This window comes from Drosophila suzukii, chromosome 3, assembly GCF_043229965.1.
Source record: "Drosophila suzukii chromosome 3, CBGP_Dsuzu_IsoJpt1.0, whole genome shotgun sequence".
NCBI classification, from domain to species: domain Eukaryota; kingdom Metazoa; phylum Arthropoda; class Insecta; order Diptera; family Drosophilidae; genus Drosophila; species Drosophila suzukii.
The window spans coordinates 13,655,447-13,662,353 of record NC_092082.1 but is presented as its reverse complement, the minus strand read 5'-3'; positions in this window follow the sequence as shown (position 1 = coordinate 13,662,353).

Genomic DNA, 6,907 nt, shown 5'->3' with positions numbered 1-6,907 from the left:
TAAATATTGATCAGCCTTAAGAAAATGTATAAAAAATAAGTTGTGTTCTCCAAAACTCTGATCAAGGTTTACATAGTATTAAAAAAAGTGTTTAAAAAGTCTTCGTTTCGAAAGTTGAAAACTTTTGTATATTGAAGGTGCGTTTATGATTAGATATGTATCTTGCAAAGGTGTCTTTGTTTGATTTTAAATTTCAAATAAAATTTATAAATTGGAAGTAAAATGGGTTGGGTATAACATGGGGGGTTACTTCAATATCATACTATCAGATACTTTACATAAATGTTACTTAAAAAAGGCATTCTAAGAGATGTAAACATAAACACAAAAATACAATATTTTTTGTTTTCCAAAATTTAAAATTAAAAATGTTTGTTGTTGAAGAAATAATATCAGGGTAAAGTTGATATTGTTTGCTTTGACATTTAAAAAATTCCAAATCTCCTACTGTGTAGTCTTGTTTTCCACATCCCAACCCACTGTGCGTAGGAACGTCGAGCGGTTGCGCATCATAAAGCAAATTTCATTTTGAATTATTTTCTTATATTTTCTTTACTCACTTATAGCTGCGATTTTTTACTCGTTTTGCCAGCTTGTTGTTGAGACGTATTGTGCTCGGCAGAATTGAGAGTGAGATCGCGGGCAGAAAGGTGTTAATGATGATCATCATTGCGGTCATCATCATCATGGTAACTCACAAAAGGAAAAAAGAACGAGTATCTCTTGGATGTCAGCTGCCCATTGATGTTCTTAAGTAAAATTTAGGAGCTTTTCGTTGTCCAGTCGCCGCACTTTAAGTTGATTTGCTGTGGCGAGCATAATTCACATGGATCGCAGAGGATAGGGATGAATGGCCCATAACTTGGGGATTTCAATACAAGAAATTGTCATAATTTATGAAATTAAACCATGAAAATATTTACCCATGTGCAGCACGAGTCGTTGTCGTCGACTGAGTTGGCTTGGCTCATTAAAATTGCAAGTGTGGCCAAAAAGCCGAGGGCGACAAGACAAAAGGCCAAATGTGATGTGAATGTGAGTGTGGATGTGGATGTGGAAATGTGGCCACCACCCGAAAGTGGCTAATAAAGCAAATCTTGTTGACTGGGGACAACTTGCAGCCACTTCGCTCCCCTGTGTTCTGTTTTTGGTTAAGCTCTACATGGAAATTTCGCCAATTAACACCTTTTAGCATGTTGGCCAAAAAGACAACGACAGCAGCAACAGCAGGAGGCGACAACAACAACAGCAGCAACATCATCGAATGCGTTAATTAAAATTATACCAAAAGGCAAGGGCAAAAGCACAAAACTAAGGGAATGAGAATGAGAAATGAGGCAGCACATTGAGGGGCACAAACTTTTTACTGTCGCTCAGCTATTAATATACATAAAATGGCTAAAATACGATTAGCCAAGTTCTGTACTTGGCGGCAAACTGTTGCATAGTAAATATTGACAAGCGGCAGCAGCAGCAACAGCAGCAACACAACAGCAACATCTCGGTCCAAAGACGCAGGAGCAACATGAATATCGCACCTTGTAAACTCATTTGCGCGTACGTGTTGAAACAAATGTTTGCGGGGGGTAAGTGAAATAAAAAAATTGCCTTCCAGGGACTAAAAACAACAGGAACTGCAGCACCAATTCGAGATTGTCGCGTGATTGAGATTCAAAGGCGTGAGCCATCACGAGGGTCAATCGGAAGAGCAGTCAATCAAGGGAATATTTAAAGAACCGGTTTTTTTGGACGAAATATAGTTTTGGGTTTTATTTTTATTTGTAAGAACTATTGAACGATATATAATGTTATATATATATTTATTTTTAACTTTTATAACAGCTTACAATTATTTTTATTGATTTATTATATTTTTTAGGATTCATTTAACAAGAAAAAGTATATATTTGTATTATATAATTGAAATACATTGAACATATGATAATAAATTGTTGATATATAATTGTGTATGTATAATATTATATTATGATGGCTTATGATATTCTAACTTGGTTCCAAAAAAATAGGTATTTTATCCCTTGGGTAATTTTTTGCTTTGCCTAACAATACTGTTGGGGGTTTCTAGATACTATTGTCTTTAATGAAAATACAACCTGCACAATAATTAGAGAGGTATATTTAAGGAATGTTTATCTCTATGTAAAAATTACACAATCGGCAAATCTGTGCTTACTAATTGACTCACTCATTTACCAGCAATCCTTACCGACCAACTTACCGCGTCTTTGTTTGCCTTCAAATATTTAAGCAGCTAGTCAGTTAGCTATTTGCCATTAGCATTTTATTTAACGGACATTGTTGAGCGGGCGTAGTAATTGGCTTTTAAATATTTCCCTTTATTGGAGAGAAGGGAGTTGCGAGTGGCCCGGTCACGCCCCCATCCTTAACGGCGGCCTTCCCGCCAGCAACAAATGTTGCATTGGCAATTGCCATAAGTCAGACACAGCAGCAACTTCAGTGCAGTAGCAACATGGCCACGCCGCAGGAGTGAATTTCATTGCATGCAGTTTATGTGCGGCCTAATGGGGCAGTTGTTGTTGCTGCTGCTGCTGATGTTGCTGCTGTTGCTGCTGCTGCTGCTGCAGTTGCTGATGGGAAGCCACCAGCAACACGTCCATCTTCATCATGGGCAGCAACTGGGCCTCCTTCCTCGTTTGCCATGCTGTGCACTTGGCGTTTGTCTGGTTTTTTGGGCACCATGACACCAGGAGAGCAGTTGGAAGCCCCTTTTCACCTGGCCATCCCTCACCTTTATGCAAATTCAGTTCTGCTTTTGCTGCTGCTGCTGCTGCTGCTGCGTGTCAATGCAAACTTTGCTGACTTGCATGCGAATGTTGCTTGCACAAACATTGAGGTGTACTGCCAAAGTTGTCGGCGTTGTCGGGAGGCAAGTCGCTGCCCATGTTGCTGCTTGTCCACGGTGTTGCTGCCGTTGCTGTTTGTGTTGCAGCTTCAGGAGCAGCAGCAGCAGCAGCAGCAGCAACAGCAACCACCGACGGCTTGTTGGCCCGGCGACCACAGCTGGGTGTCCTGTGCGCGCACAGTTAAGTTAAGTTAAGCAAACTCGGTGGCCAGCAGAGCCAAAAGCAAAGGCAAAGGGCAAGGGATCCACATCCACGTCGCATCCACTCCCCAAGCCAATGGAAATTGGACTTGGCCTCCGAATGGCCCAGTCGATTGAACAGGAGCACCAGGACAGCCAGTGCTGAGTGGTGAAAACGAGGCTGTAGTGACCTTTAAAATAAAAATGATTATTATATGTAATACTTCTAAATTTATAAGTGTTTTTATGACACAATAATTATTAAATAAGAAAATTTTTCAATTTATAAATTTCTCATTTATTTTCTTGGCCAGAAAATGAATTTTTATCTTGATCTTATTTTGATTTTCAAATTTTGAAAAAGTGATTTTTCCATAACATGAATATATAAAAGGGTTTATAAAAAATATTAAAAATGTATTATTGATGCTGTTGAGTTTGCCTTCGAAAAACTGAAAGCTTGGATTCACAGATTAAGATGATGTTCTAGATAGTAACTCATTGGCCTTTTTTTTAAGATACTCAAGAATGTTCTTTATAAACTCAATTTTTTTAAGATATACTTCCCTTTAATAATCCTCTTTATCCTTGGCTAGTAATTAACCAAAGAGCCAACTCAGATGTGCGTAAGTTGTCGATGTCCCATTCCTCCTGGCCGCTGCTCCTCGATTCATCCATCCAGTTGGTGTTACATTTTTACGTGCTCCAACGCCCAATGAAGGTAAACACGGCGGAGGGAGGCAACACGAGGAGGAGGAGATGTTGACCACCAGTAACGCCTACGCAGGCAGTCAGATTCGGATTCGGAATCGGATTCAAAGAGTCGGGGAGTTGGCAACGCAGCATGATGAATGTCCCATTCCAGCTCCTAGGCGAGCAGCGTTTTTCGTACGTGCCTGACTCAAAAAGCAGAGGCTTGGAAAAGGGGGTTTATCTTGGGTAAACAAGTTTACAAGATATAGTAATATAGGTACAAATTATAAAATAGATTTCATATTTAAAATGTTTTAGAAAGTACTTTAAATTACAAGATAAAAACATAATTATAATAAATGTATACATTTTTTGAAATATGATTTTTAGAAATCATTAAAGGGGGTCATAATATTTATTAAAACAAACAATACTAATATGTGACAAGCTTAGTTTTGATCTTAAAGCACAAGGAAAAGATATATTTAATCCGAATCAATAGTTAGTAAAATCGAATAACCTTATATAAAAACATTTTTTTTATCAACTTATCAGTTGTATTTTTTTTTTTTTTTTTATAAAGTTTATATGGATAAAAATATTAAATCGACCATCAATAATATTGTCATTTCTATTATAATAAAATCGCTTTTCTGCTTTTGAAACGGCTTTCTTTACTCACACCGATTAAAATTCTTTGTATTTTTGCTTATAAGTGGGGCTTATCCCTTGGGATTCGGCAACCAGACGCCTCTTTCTCGGCGATTCCGTAGAACGTGTGCCAGCGGGTCGTGTGGTGACGGTGAGGATTTTGGCACAAGATTTTTGCGCCCCCCAAAATCAATTAAAATGCCAAGCGGCGTGAGTCACACGCACATGGAGTTGGATTCGGACTCGGATTCGATGAGGTTGGTCTCCGCTTTGGTGTCGAAACTGTTCAAAAGTGTTGAAAGGAGCGGGCTCCCTTTGTCGGACTTTGTGGGGACCTCCTCGACGGATGGATGGATGGATGATCCGGCGATGAGGTGATGAAGCTGCAGATGCACATGCAGATGGAGGAGTTGAGATGTGATGATGGGCCAATGGCCAGGAATTACAATGCTTATTGCATCTGCTGGAAATTTGCATACCCAATCACCGAATGGCATCCCCACTCTTGACCCCGTTTTCAATGGCCACTCGACACGACTCCGGCACGTTCTGTAATCGATCATCAGTGCCCCAAAGTGGCCAGTGCCCAGAAGACTGGACTGGAGACTGCAGACTGAAGAATGAAGACTGGAAACGGAGCTCCGAAGACTGAGGGCCGCCTCTCATCAAAGTCCAACAAAGCGCATACCACAGATATCAATTAATTTCAGCGGGCCAGCGTGGATGTGAAAAGGCCAACAAAATCGTAATAAGTCAATGCCTTTGACGGTTACACGGGAAACAAATCTGTACAAAAATATAATGGAATACCTTAAAAATAAGAATTTTATACACCAAACATAAAGCTTGTAAAAATATTTACTAGGAAAAATTAAACCTCTAAAGGCAGTTCTTCAATCATTTTAAATCCCTTCATTATTTAAATATTAATACAACTAGAGCTTTTCAAGCATAACTCTTTAAATTTGTAATATAAATATATACAGGAACTTTTTTCTATCTGCTTTGACACCAAAACAGAGATCGAAGTTCCGAGAGTTCGGACCTTTTTTCAGCGCAAGTCTATTGATAAACACAAATAATTTTGTAGCAGGATGATGATTCTACCTCGGCGAGTCACAATCATCATCAATCGGTTAAGAAAATATTTAACAAGTGTTTGAATGATTTTGAAAAATGATGTGCAGCATGTGCAGCAACAGGAACAATTCTGAATACGGGGGATACTGGATGGTGGATACTCGATTCTGGATTGTGGACCTCAATGTCTGAATGCCTGAAACTCTCCTCGCCGGCAAAGTCGTCTACAAATTATTGCACGCGATCGCTCATTTCCAGCAGAAATAACACAAACACGGCAGCAACTTTGGCTGGGGAACCTGGGCCTGGGGTTGGGGGATATTTTTTACTGGCAACCAGAAACCAGCCACCAGCAACCAACAACTCGAGTTGCCAGTTTCCAATCTCGCAGGCGATGTAGATATAGCAAATAAGATATGGCCGGGGCATGTCATGGGCCCCGCGACTGTGAAAACATCTCAATGGCAAAAGTATCACATCATTCATAATTTCATTGCCGCAGAGGAGGAGGTGGGGGGGAGGAGGGGGAATAGGAGGCAGGGGCCTCTGGGAATTGAGTTGTTGGACCTGGCCACGAAAATCTCTCGGCTCAAGTGTTGAATGTTTGCTCAAATAACAACGGCAACAACACGAGATCCGATCCGACCAACAGATCTCGAGATATATCTCCCGGGGATCTCTTGGGGGCGCGGTGAAATTTGACAAATGAACCGGGCAGCCCGAAAAATAAACACATACAAACACTGTAAGAAACACAAAATAAATGCACTCAAAAAAAATGTATAGGAAGTAGAGAAAAATGAATTTATAGTGTTAAGATCACAAACATTAAAATATAATGTCGGTTTTTAAATATTTGTAATATTACTGATTATAAGTTTTTTGGAAAGCTAAACTAGATATCATAATAAAATTTTACAAGGACAATTATTAATAAATGAAAATGTTCCTTGGATAAATTGTTAAATTCTATTGCAAATGAAAAACCAACCTTATCAAAAATGAACAAGGATTAAATAAGTCATCCTATCAACATGATAATAAGTTGAATTCTCCACAGATATATGATTTTTCTAAGTGTAGTAGCAACCATAGCCCGGAGTGATCATTATTAATGATGACGATTTGTTGATATTTTTGTAACGTGCTATGGAAAGCCCTTTTCGTCTGCAATGCGATCGCACAATTATAAACCAACAACAGGAATTACAAACAAGTGCAATACCCAGAGCCTGCCCAGTCATGCCCATTCCCATTCCCAATCCCAAATCCCAAGTCCCGAATCCCTCTACCCATACCTTTAACCACTCTCGATCCCCAATAAGCATGATCATCGCGATGATCTTCCACACAAATTGCTTTATCCGAACAGCTGGCAGGCAGGAAACCTCTGCATAATCTGGGCTTATAATTCAATTA